Source organism: Gasterosteus aculeatus, chromosome 9, assembly GCF_964276395.1.
Source record: "Gasterosteus aculeatus chromosome 9, fGasAcu3.hap1.1, whole genome shotgun sequence".
In the NCBI taxonomy this organism is placed as follows: domain Eukaryota; kingdom Metazoa; phylum Chordata; class Actinopteri; order Perciformes; family Gasterosteidae; genus Gasterosteus; species Gasterosteus aculeatus.
The window spans coordinates 15,902,897-15,916,387 of NC_135696.1; the positions used below are offsets into that span (position 1 = coordinate 15,902,897).

At 47.0% G+C, this 13,491-nt stretch overlaps 1 protein-coding gene across 5 annotated transcripts in view; it reads right to left on the reverse strand.

The window, feature by feature from the left end:
* The window catches only part of bnc2 (basonuclin zinc finger protein 2), a 143,565-nt gene that overhangs the window by 55,488 nt on the left and 74,586 nt on the right, over window positions 1-13,491 (reverse strand). The window lies entirely within an intron of this gene.

Below are 13,491 nucleotides of genomic sequence, written 5' to 3' on the forward strand. Positions count from 1 at the left end.
AGAGTGTTGATCTGTTTTTTTTGTTTTTTTTTCCCCTGCTGGATTCATGAGAGGTGAAAGTGACATGTTGGCATGTCATTACTTGCAAACACGCGTGGAATGCAAGGAATGGCCTTCGTTTTGGGTCACCTGTCCCTAAGTTCATCATGTGTCAGGCGGGGCATTCGCTTGGCTTCATGCCCTCTGGCACCGAGGTGGCTGAGAGGCCCACGGGCCTCGCCGTCCCTTTTCACCACGGACAAAAACGCAGAGATACCCCCAAAGCGGGCGGACTAAGTGGGTAAAGCAGCTCCTTTTAGCCCAATCTGTCATCATCTCAAGTGGCGCAAAATCGCTTTGTGTTGCGAGATCCCTTATGCATCCACTGAGAGCAAGAGCTAATTGTGGAGGCTCATTTTTTTATCATTTGCTTGTTGCCAGTTGTCCCACTATATATTTCGGGGAGGCCAATGTCAATGTCTGTGTTTCTAATTTTTTTTTGTGTTGATGTGTTAAAAGCCACAGTGTCCCTTCAGCGCTCCCAAAGGAAGTTGACATTCAACAAATGAGATGTTAACCACTGCCCTCAGTCATTTTTAACACTTTACTGACCAGGTAAATCCATCAATGATAGAATACTTGATTCTGTTATTATTCAATACACGTCTCCAAAAGCATGAAGTTGTACTAGTTAGAAATCGTGCTCTTGGGCGGACGGTGAGGTGAATATATATCGACAACGCACAGACAGAGGAAGCTGAATAGACAGATGAAACAGATTAATTAAGTTTGTGCAGCAAGCGTCTGTGTGTGTGTCTGTGTGTGCGCGTCTTCGCACAGACCAAAAGAGAGCGTATGCCGTTAATCTTGATCAAAGGTTCTTTCTGCCTTTGGGTGAGTAAAGATAATATCGGTAAAGCCCTTGGATTAAAAACACTGAGATCATGAGAGCAAGTGTAATTAGCAAATAGATTTGACCAAATTAAAGAAGACTAATATCAGCATCAAGGCTACCAAATAGTGATACGACCAAAGGTGTTTTTAGAGTGCTTTTCCCCTTGAAGACACGCTGAGATGTTGAGATAAGAGGATTTAGAGCAGCCAAAGATGGGCGGATGATGAGGAAGGTTGCTTGTTCTAATCTTTAAAACAATAACTCTCTTTGACCAATGACGCCCTCTCTACTGCGAACGAGTATCATATTTAAGGCCTCCGCGCCATTGACACGGCTTTCGCCCCCCCGGTGGTTTACAGACGACTTTGTTTCCCAGGCCCGGCAATTTAGGTGAGAGAGCCACTTAAATCCCCTCGCACACATATTATTAGCATTACCATATCTGGGCCTAACTGCAGCTGAGGGGAATAATGTGTGTCAAGAGAGTGTAAAATTAGAACCAAAACCAACACCGCTCTGTAAATCCACTTCCCAAGTCCCCACTTCCTTACTTATAGCCAAGCTTACGATGTCAAACACTAAAAAAGCCCACTAATTCAATTAGGACTCCACTTCTTTGAGATTCCTCGCGGAAAAAAAAGAGACTTGGCGAATAGCTCAGAAGTCTACACAGAACTCTTGATCATTAAAAAAAAAAGAGCGGCCTTTCTTCATAAGCTTCAGTGTGCGGGACGGGGAGCTTGTTAGCAAAACACCCTGATCTGAGGCGAGGGATGTGTGACTGGGTCTCTTAAGTGTCTGTCACCCTCGTGTAACCCGAGGAGAGCTCTTTGTAGGCTGTGTTTTCTCCGTCTGTCTCGCCGCGCGGCGCTCCGGGGCGACGGAGGGATGAGCCCCCGCCGCGCCGCTGCAGGTGACAGTGAGCCCTTTTTTGTGTGTCAGGTCCTGATGGAGCTTCCACATGAAAAAACATTTTCGCTTGTGCAGCTTCTGCCTCCCGTCTCTTCCTTCCTCTCCGTCTCTCTGTAGACGTCAAAGGCTTCACAACTGCCCCAGCGATACAGAGGCTGAGGGAGTCAAACCCCCCCCCTCCCCTCGCTTATATTTTTGTCAGCCCTTTTCCTCGTACTGTTTCATACCTCCGTCTCCCTTTAACTGGTGTTTTTTTGACCAGGCCTTTTTATTGTCTCTACTCCTTTAATCCCCCCCCCCCCCACCCCTCCTTTTGGCTTATATATCTGAGTTGGGTCTCAGGAGGAAAATACAAGTCAAGCCATTGTCATTTCAAACAGCGTGATAACCAGACACTGTGCTGCCCACTGACAACTCGGGGGAACTGGGCCGGGCTTTGACTGTTAGCTCCCCCCTCCCTCTCTCTCTCTCTCTCTCTCTCTCTCTCTCTCTCTCTCTGCTTTCATTCTGAGCGCTCTCTCTGTTTTTCCTCTATCTCCTTACCTTCACCCCCCACCCCCTCCCTCCCTCCCTCCCTCCCCAACAGGAGGCGCGGTAGCTTGTTGTTGTTTGTTGCATGGAGCTGCTGTGTCTCGAGTCTGCCCCCCTCCCCTGGCCTCTCCTCCCCCCTCCTCTCCTCTCCTCTCTCTGTGCCGTGGGGGTCCGGGGGGGAATAGTTGTCTTAGTGTGTGCACCAAGGTCAGTGCTCTCCACATGACAGTTCTCTGCCTTCCAACAAGGCGGGAAATCAATACTTTTGGACTTGTGGCGCTGCCCTCGGTGTAACAACAACACTGGCCAGCGCGGCTCAGGCACCTGACACATCCCCAGCCGTCCTCGCAGGCCGTCGCCGGGGAGCCCCCCCCCCTCCACTCTTATTCTGACCCCTTCATGTTTCCACCAAGGCCCCTCTGTTTTCGCTTTACAACACCTTTTCTCGCCGTGCTCTTTTCTCTTCAGGCCTTCCAACCCGCCGTATATCAGATTCACTGATTTTCATATTATGCAATGCATGTCTCTGTGAACCCATGTTGCCACCGGCCATGTGTCTCTGAAACGGATGAGTGTCCGCTCAGAGAGTGAGATCTATGCAGAGAAACAGACAGCGGACGAGAGAGGAGAACAGGGGAGCTGCTGAACGAGAGACGTGCTAATCGCAGAACAGTGGAGGATGCAGATGGTGGTGGAGATCAGTGTGGACCGGAACCGAGGGCCGCGTGTGTGGGCTTACCGGGGTGCCGAAGATAGCTGCAAAACGCCGGGACTTCCAACTGCTCCCACGGAAACTGCATGGCCACAAATTTGCGGACGCACAGGTGTTTTCAGCTCTCCTGGTGACACCTGTCTCCCTGCTCATCCCGTCAAGCCAGTGAATGAAAAGCATCCGAATTAAGTGTGAGCAGGGGCCTATAAACTGTGAGATCCCTTAGTGGCATTGAAAGAAAATATGTTGCTCAGTCACAGAACACACAAAGCGGAGCCATGGGCGACATTTTCAATACGGCCCCCGAAGCCTAACATGCCTCCTTATGCTTTTTCACTGCCCGATGGAGGCACAGAGAAAAACAGAAAGCGCTGGCAGTGCGCCCCGCACCGATTGTTAAGCCTCTCTCTTGGCCTGCTCCTAATGATGAGAGAGAGAGTGTGTGTGTGTGTGTGTGTGCGCGCGCACGAGGCCAATTACAGCTCCCGTCCCTCAGCATTCAAACCGAGTAAAACTCCCACTCTCCGTCGCTGTGGAGAGAGGAGCCACAATCGACTGGAGGGGCCCCCGAGTCTCCGAGGGACACGGACAGGCGCACACTCGGAGCTGGGCGTCCATCAACGGGGGGCCATCTCCCCTCATCCCCCGGCTCGCTCTCTTCATTCAGCTGGAGTAAGGCAAATGCATCAAAGACAAGAGCCACTTTAATGAATTAGATATTGAGCTGTTCATTAAAAAGAATCAAATTCCCCGAGGTCAGCAGGGGAAATCGTCGGGAGTGTAACCCGGGGAAGAAGGGTACTTGTTCAGCGGCGTCATAAAACGCAGCGATCTGATGACTTCACGAAATGTTTGCCAGCCGGTGACGTGCTTTTGGCTAAATAAAAACAATGCTTGTTGTGCTGCTACTTTCTGGTGGCAAGGGTTTAAACAAATGAATGTATAAATCAAAAAGATCCGTGATGGGTATCTTTGCGGATTTAAACAACAGTTTTATGCGTTTTTATTGGCGGAAAGGTGAGTTAGGACCTTTGCTGCAGCCTTCCCCAACGCCGCTGTCTCCTTCTCCTACATGGACTCAGGAGACATAAACGTACTCTTGCTCTTGAATCACAGCGCATTATTTTACAAAAATTAAAACATATTTTTCAGAATTTAGCCGATGAAAATGGCTGCATAGGCCGCTGATACGGTGGAAACAAGGATCTGTTTTTCTTCTGCAGTGTTTTTAATTCATTTCTTTTATCGCTGGCGAGCAACCATCGGCCTTTCTGTCATTTGATGGAGAGATTTAAAGGAAGCTGTCCTCGCTCTCTCCTCCCTGGGTGAACGTGATCTAAACAGCCACATCTCCCTGCTGTTTCTTTTTTTTACGCAGTGACAGCCTTTCTCATGAATTAAAAGAGGAACCCATTGATTTTCCCATTGCTTAAATTTGCAACTTAATCCCCCAGATATGTCTAGAATGTACTCGTCTGTCAATAGACTGAGGAACGGCAGAGCTGCAGCTCACTGGAGAGAAGGCGATGTGAAACGGATGACAAGACAAAGGAGAATCAACATTATGCCGTGAAAAAACGAGGTATGTTTGCTATTAACACTGACTCCGATAAATCCCCACAAACAACAACACATCGTGAGGCTCTGGGAGAATAAGACACAGGGACAAACCTGGCCATCTTGCAGTTACTTCAGTAAGCACTTATGGCTAATAAACAAAACGCCAACGTAGATCTGTATCGTGTAACCGGCCACCTCCGGCATGACCTTCCAACTATTAAATATCATTATATAAGGAGAAGCCAACACACTGGAGGTGAGTTGTCTGGGCCTGAGATGGAAAAAGCTCACTGTCCCCACTGAGTGAGGACTTTGAGGAAGTAACGGGATATCACGTCCCCTCCCCGGGAGCAAACAAGGCACGGAGCCCGTGCCTTTAATTCACAATAAGCACCGCGGTGTTCTCGTCTGACTCTTAATGTATGCTACAAATCTCCAGCACTCTACTCCACATCAATGTAATACCTGGTATTAATACCCTGATTTGTACATCGAATGCGGGGAACCATATTGGCCGAGCGCTGCCTTTTAATCTCCACATGTTCAGCATCATCATTGAGGAGGAATTCTAGGAAGGTATCTGTCAGTTTTCTCAGGAATAACTGGACACGTTGTGCAGCACAACAAAGGGTGACCCGTACAGATTTCACCCTCCCACACTTGGTACTCTGCTTGTAAACCCTATCCCATAAGCCTCTGGGGTGGCGTGGCTCCTCGCCAGTTGCTGTGCTGTTGTTGGCAATGGATTTCCTCCGTGGCCTCAGTACTTGTGTAGGCCATAACATGATACACACAAAGGCCGACGAGAGCACACCGGCGTGCACGCGTGATCGGCACATGCTGCGCACTGTGCACGCGCGGCAACGCACGTAATTATGCACAAAATGGCCATTCTCACCACTCATCCAGAGAAGACCAGCAGCCTCGTAGGAAACAAGGAGGGGGGAGAAAAAAAAGTCACAATGCATCCTTGACAGGGTTCATCTGTTTCCAGTTTGGTGCAGATGCTCAAGTTTTATTGCTGCAGTCTAGTATTTCATGGCAGATTTAGCCAGTGGTTTGGTTCTCTTCTCACTACAGCTCTAATGATGGGACATCTCTTGTAAATTGTAACACAGTTTGTTGCTCGGCTCCACGACTTTCATCATACAGCGGCATACCGTACACAGCGGTATGCTCCTCTCGCCGAGGAAACAAATAGAGGGATTTACCGATATATCGCACATACAGTAGAGCATGGAGTTTATGTGAAGGTTGTGCTTGGACGAGATAATTGACCTATTTGTTGTCCACTTTTTCAGCTGAGCTGCTGTTGCAGAGGCCGGAAATTGATATAAAAAGGATCACATCTAATGTTCTACTCATTTAGTGGTGAGTTCGTAATGTCTTTTCAGCCCTCTGGTCCTCATGTCAACATAATGGGTCTCCATTTAACCAACATACACAGTTTTTAGCAAGTTGTGGCATTGACCAAACAAACACAAACGATGTCTTCTGAATTTGAACTTTAGGGTTGAAGTTCAACTGTTTATAAGTATTATGATGTACAATTACTATTATTATACGACCGTTATTGCTTGTTTAATACTTCAATTTCTCTGACAATAAATTTCACTCCTAGAATCTGCATTTGATAAACTGTGAATTCCACTGATTCCATTAATTCAGGTTCTTTCATACACTTATTTCAATTCAAAAGACTACAGATATTAAATACCATTTTTAAAGTGCCAAAATTTCAATGCCATAAAAAGCAGGAGGAATCACCCATATATAATCTTGTTGCGTTTATCACAAAAACATGAAGAAAACAAAATGCTTTGTACATTTTAGCTTCCACACACACACACACGCACACACATCTGTTCTCCCTCTGCGTGTGTCAATGTCAGCAGCGCACACAGGCGATGCCTCTCCGTCTCAGGACACAAGTGTAGCGTTGAGTGTCTCTTAACTGGCTCGTTTAGTCCTGATGGCTTAAATGATTTCATCACTATTAATGACAGGGGCCGTGGCTCCCCGTGACGCCTTGCCAGATGCTCGGGGACCGCTGAGCTTCCCGCTCTCATCCTCGCGCACCCAGCAGCCTCTCCTCATCCCTCCTTCTGTAAGGGCTAATGATTGTCCTCTACGTGCCCCCTACCATCCTATCCCTCCTACTTTCCTTGGCTACCGCGGCCTTCTTTTGGGTACTTAAGGTCGGGGTTGGTACTCACGCCCCATGAGTGCCGGGTTTAGAGTGCTGCAGGACTGCAACACTGTTAAAAACTCATCCAACCAAAAGCAATTGTCAGGAATATCCATACCAAGTAAAGAGAAGTGATGTCTGAGAATGCACAAGCTCTCTGTTTCACAAGCTCTCTTTTTCTTCTCTGACAAATCAGCCATCGGCCCGATTCCCGAGCCGCTGCGGAGGTGAGAGGTCAGAGATAGAAGGTCAGCTGGCACCGGACCAGACTGCCCTCAGAGGTTTTTCCTCCAAATGGAATCAAAAGCCTTTTTGATGGCTGCAAATTATCGCCACATAGAGGCCCCTGCCTTCCTTCTGCTTCTGCACATAATTGGTGAGTTCATTTTAAGACGGATGCACAGCCTTGTCTTGATGCGTGCATGTGATTGTCGTTCATTTAGATAATGAAATAATCGTGTACCTTTTTGGTCTTTCCTTTTCCCGTCTCCTCGGCCTTGTTGAGCTCTTCCGTTCCGTTGACATTTTATTTCTAAATGTCCGCGTAAACTGCTGGTCTTTGGTGAATGCAAAAGATCATTTTTACTTCCCTAGCATTGTAACCAATAAGCTTGGTAAGGGATACATGCACACTAATTGCACAACCCCAAAATAAATGAACCTCCAGAGCTCAAAGAGGAAAAAGCTCTGCTACGCAATCTGGGAGTGACTTCTCAAAGTGTACATGTTGTGCACTGGAGCATATTACAGTAAAATTAAAAATCACTCTCTCAACATGTGTTTTCACTATGTAGGTAAGTGCAGGTACAGTTTCCCCTCGTATTTGGCCTCTGGATTTAACACAGTAACTGCTTTTAAGAACTGCCAAATGTTGTGCATTGCTCTTTGTTGCAAACATTTGCAGTATAATAAATATGTTTCATTCACCTCAAATTCAAGAACATTAATACTGATTTAATAGCACTTATTGTCACACATTGTCACTTTGTGTGATTGAATGAAATCAAGGCTCCCTCTTGCAGCGTATGTATGTGAGTTGTCTTGGATGTAACCATGCCTTTTTACGTTTGCAACTCAAGACGTGTGTGTGTGTGTGTGTGTGTGTGTGTGTGTGTGTGTGTGTGTGTGTGTGTGTGTGTGCGGTATTAATTTCCCAGAGCCTAAACCTTCATTGATTCAGTTGCTTTTGTCTTCCCAAGAAACAGGGAGTGGATTATGCCTTAAAACGAGCTTTCTCATTGCAGATATTAGGTCATTAATTTCACAGGCTCACATGTGAAAATATTGACTCTTCCCAGACACCCCACTATATCCTCTGTTACAGCTGCAGCCTTGCATAAATAAATCTTTTCAAGTATGCAACATTGATACGGCATGGATTTGTTCGTTTGAGGGGGATAATAAATAAGCAAATGTATTGGATTATAGTTAAATTATTAAAGTTCTTGATTGATTTGTATGGGAAAAAGCGAATGCTGTATGTGCCATACAGCTGAAAACCCCAGTATAAGCTCACTAATCCGTAAACTTGAGGTGCAATAAAAACAAAGTAACATCAAATTTCAAGGTGACTCACTTCTCCCCATTTTTATTTCCTGTTCCAAAATATTTACAGTAACTGTTTCCCCTTCTAAGTTCCACTGAAATGTGCCTCAGTGAAATATTAAAGCAATTCTATGACACAGTTATTCATTTACGGACTTGTCATGTCCATAAATGAAGTAAATCTCTGATTCACTGCGTCGACCGAGGGAACCCGAGGAGCAGGACCCGTCTCCACATGTTCACCAAAACGATCCAAGTCGCACAAACACGCAGAAACAAAAGAGGCAAACAGTCTCAGAATGAGAGTCTTCCAGGGGGAGCGGGCGGGAGATGGGTGCAGCTTCGTGTCCCCACGCAGTGGGAGAGGCAGCCTTCAGGGGTAAGAAAAAAAAAACCCAAAGAGCGGGAGAGAGTGAGAGTGCAAAGGTTGTCACAGACTAGTCGTGGCGCAGGAGGAAGGGAAGGGAAGGGAAGGGGAGAGGTGGAGCGGAGGGAACGTTCCAAACTCCCACATCTGTTATTCGTTTGTCCCGGGCTGGGAAGAAAATAGCAGGAAGCGTTCTGGTGGTGGCGGAAGATGAAAAGACAAGAAGATTGAATAAAAAAACATGTGTCGCACATGCACTGCGGCTGATTGGATGTGTCCCATGGATTATTCCCGCGAGGCGCTGCCAGCTTGGAGAACACACCGGCATCCTTGTACGCGCACGCACACACAAGCGAGAAGAAGATCCCCCCCCTCGCTCATAAAGCAGCTTGGCATACCCGCCGTTCCTCTGTCTACACAGCACAGTGTCAGAGTCAGATCTACGCCTGTGGCCTCGACGCACTGCTGTCTAACCAAACCTCCCAGTTTCGTTTTGGCCATCATCACACTTACCGCTGCTTCGGCGCCCATTACACTTGACTACATCAGCTCGCGTCTGGGCTTCTGTGCGAAAACCCCCCGCTTCCTTTCAAAAAGCAGAAGGTCGTTTCACCCGTCGGGCTGAGCGGCCGCCCCCCCCCCCCCCCCCCCCCCCCTTTGCTTCGTTCGTTACGGACACGCCAGGTGCGCAACAACAGACGCAAACATAGAAACAGATGCAAGAGCCATTGGAAACGCGACGTGACGACACCAAGCGGCGGCCATTAAAAGCTCGTCACCGGGGGCCCCACGCGGTGGGACCTCCCACTCGCTAGCGAGTGGAAATGTGGCGGGACATAGACAGGTAGGAGTGATGTCCCCAGCATCATGCGAGAGGGCCGCTTGTGTGTGTGTGTGTGTGTGTGTGTGTGTGTGTGTGTGTGTGTGTGTGTGTGTGTGTGTGTGTGCGCGCCCGTGTGCCGTGCCACTTAGGGCGCATCCCACCGCTCATTAACAGTAATAAGTGACTGCCGCCACTTCTTTCTTTGTCAGTGGGGATGCAAGCCAATCAATAGGGTCATTTCACATCATAACGGCTTACCAGAGCACATTATGGCACTTGTTCATGGCCGCCATTAGTCGCGTAGCCAGATTAGATAAGGGCTGGGTGGGTGAAGGGGCGAGAGGGAAGGGGTGGGGGGGGGGCAGATGGAGAGAGAATTAAAGAGGGAGGCGGATCAATATGTGGGCAGTTATGGAGATAACATCACAATAGGGTGTCTGGGTGAGATACCATGTTACAGACTCTGGATTTCCCTTGTTCTTGTGCGCGTGTGAGGAAGCAAAGCATGCGTGTGTTTCCCAAAGTTTTGTTATGTTCAATGAGGACTTGTCTATGAATGAGTCCATTGAATGTGTGTCTACAAAGTTCAGCATGTGTTGTGGGAGAGTATGAATTACAGTGATCTACTCACAAATCTGCACCTCGCTCTGTGTGTGTGTGTGTGTGTGTGTGTGTGTGTGTGTGTGTGTGTGTCTGGGGGCGTGGAGGTGCGTGCTTTACTTGTGCGTGTGCAATCCCGTTTAATTACAGATCAGGCTTTGAGGCAGAGGCAAACAGTGCAATAATTACTGGAAACACCTTCTTTAATATTTGATGGAAATCCACCGTGTGTGTGTGTGTGTGTGTGTGTGTGTGTGTGTGTGTGTGTGTGTGTGTGTAAGTTGCACATATTTGTTTAGCCTGAGAGAGGAACAGACAAGAAAACAGGAGAGAAAGAGAGATGTATATGGAGGGTTTATTGAGAAATACCTCTGCTTCATGCTCCCTTTCTGTCTTCCCTCCTTTACTCCTCACAGTCTCTCATTTCAGATTTGTGTTTCCAAATGGATTCGCTAAACGCCCCTTTCCCCCCCCCCCCACTTCTGAACCTCTTGTCTCTCAAATATTTATACTCCCTTTTACACGGCCAAGAGACAGAGGGGTGAAGAAAGAGGAGAAGAGACTCAAGAGTCTATCTATTAAAGATGAGCAGCATCTCAAATGCAAAAGGATGAACACACTTGCTTGGGGATGGCGAAGGTGTAAGCCGTGGCTTAATGCTCATTGACACACACGTGAAGAAGGTTTACTTTTTGATTTACTGCAAGCACAGAAAACAGGATGTGTTTTGAAAGAGAAAAAAAAACATCAGATGGGAGTAATGGAGCAACAAAAAAAAAGCTGTTACTGTTTACGTAATGCTGATTTTTGTATCAGTTCTACATCTTTTTTTACTGCATATCCTAACCTCAGTCATGTGTCGAATTTTCCAGTCCTTTCTAAATATAATAAATAAAATGTGTAGGAGCAACACCGGGAGACAACAACAGCTAGAAGCGTTTATATCACAACCACGAAAAAAGATCACAATGTCATCTCATCGAGTGGATGCTAATTTATTTATTTGTGTTCCATTTTCTTTCTTTTTTTTTAGGAGGCCAGGCAGAGGCCAAACTGAACACATGTTCCTTCTTAGCCCACAGTGACACAATTGAACACACACAAATACACACACACAAACACACAATGGCAATATGCTAACACAAACACTAAGCCAGTGGCCCCCTACAGGGCCTGACACGCTGGGGGGGGTGGGAGCATCCTTTGCTGGTAGCATGCTTTACTACTCTTTGATATGCACCAGTCATTAAAAATAGATGGCGAGCGATCATTACAGGCATCGGAATTAATCTAATTAGCCTAGCGCACCATGCCTCTCTGGTATGGGGTGGGGGCCGGGAGAGGGTGGGGAGGGTGTGGGGGGTGGGATTCTGCAAACAGAGCCACCCTGTAAGGAGAGAGGGGTGGGGGGGAGCTACAGGAGGCTGTGGTGGGGGGGGAGAGGGGGCGGGAGGATAATCTGCCTTGACTTATTAATACGCGCAAACAAGATTTAGCTCCTCAAAGCAAACAAATGAAGCAAGTGCTAAGAGGAAAAAGGGAGGGGGAAAGGGCGAATGGCACAGGGGGAGAGAGGGAGTGCGGCATCGAGGGCGAGAGTTTATTAATTATTTAGACCTGCGTGGACGACCGTATGGAGAACCGCGGCTACCAGGGGAAAAATCGGCCTGAAGTCCACAAAGACGGGTGCTTTCAATCCGGCTCTGTAAACAGGTGTGGGCTTTTTTTTTCCTTCGGCTTATAGATACATACACATGCACATTTATTTTGTGCTTAAAAAGATCACTGTTAGGGTCTTTGTGGACAGACTTAAGTCCTTTATTGTCTCCATAGCCGATGCTTTGCCCACGACCCTTGACCCCTGTTATGGTTAATGGCTGCTACAAGGGGGAACGGCTCACTTCTTCTTTTATATCTACTACCAGGACGTGGGTTCAGCCAAGCACGCCTAAACAGAGCTACTTGCACATCTTGTGGGACCATCAAACATATTTTGGTTTGTTTAAGCACCATGTAAGCAAAGGTTCAGACCGAAAAATAGCACAGTTAAAAAAAAAACGAAAAGAAAAAGAAGGCCGGCTCTGTCAGCGTGGACGTGTTTCTATGGATACCAGTGAGAAAATTAAGTGCAGTTTGTTCTATCTGCTGTTGCGACTATTCATCGGCTAAGCAGGATGAAGTTGCAGTAAACGGTGGCTCTGAATGTGCTTCTAACAGGGTGCTTTTTTTAGTCTGAACACATCACCAAAAACAGTTTTTGGGGCCTGAGTGAAGATCCCCATGAAAGCATTCAGCAACATTTTTCTGACTCTCCCCAAACCTACTTAAAATTGACCCTGGATCAAATTGTTGGAAAAGTGGAATCAGTCAGCATTAAATCTTGCTGGATGGTCCCGAGGAGGACCGGCGGCGTTGGTCCCGTGCTCGGGCTCGACGCAGTGCCAAACTTTCCTCCCAGCTTCTCTAATGCCAGCAGACGTGCCATTAACGTCTCTTTGATAGCAGGGGTCCCAGCTGTGTTCAGGGTCTAATACCTCAACCCCTGTCCCAGTGTGCCCCCTCCCTACTTCTTTCTTCCATCCATCCCTCCGTCACTCCCTCAAACAGCCAGTCTGCTGGTGCATCTGAATGAAACCCACGGGAGGGAGAGCGTGGAGGGAAGGAAAAGAGAGAGAAATGAAGAGAGCGAATATCAAAAGGCGGCTCAGCGGACGAACACAAGCGCCGTACTGATGAGGAGGAAGCAGAGCGGTGAGAGAATGTGGCGAGGGAAGGTGACAACATTTAAGTCTTTACACTCATCATCATCCTCAAATATCTTCTTCCACTAATTGACTGATCTCAAAAATAAAACGACCGTATGACTGTGATCCTAAATACCTCAGACGCCCTTTATTAAGGCCTGCAAAAAAGTGTCAGGTATATTAGAATTAGCCTTCCTTACATAAATACTAATATAACCATTTAGGAGACATGAAGAAGATAAACTCCAGACAAAGACAGAGGGAGAGAGGCACATCTATCTGTTTATGTTTGAATAGATGCTATCACAGAGGGGTGAAGTGTAGTATATTTTTCGTAATTATTTATCGCACAGTGAACACACACACGTACACACTGAAACACTCGAATAGACAAACGGCAGAAAAAACAAAACGAGAGACAACCGCAAGAAGCAGAACAGATCACTAAAGCCACATTTTTTTTATCCACAGTCAAATTGCAAAACATTCTTGGCAGAGACACGTTTGCATACAATGTAGCGTAGCAAGGAGGACACTTCAGAGACTTCAGAAACCAAACTATTAACATATAAAAAGGAAAAATCACGGGAAGGAAGGAATCAAATCACCCTACGATTATAAAAAATGAGCCATGT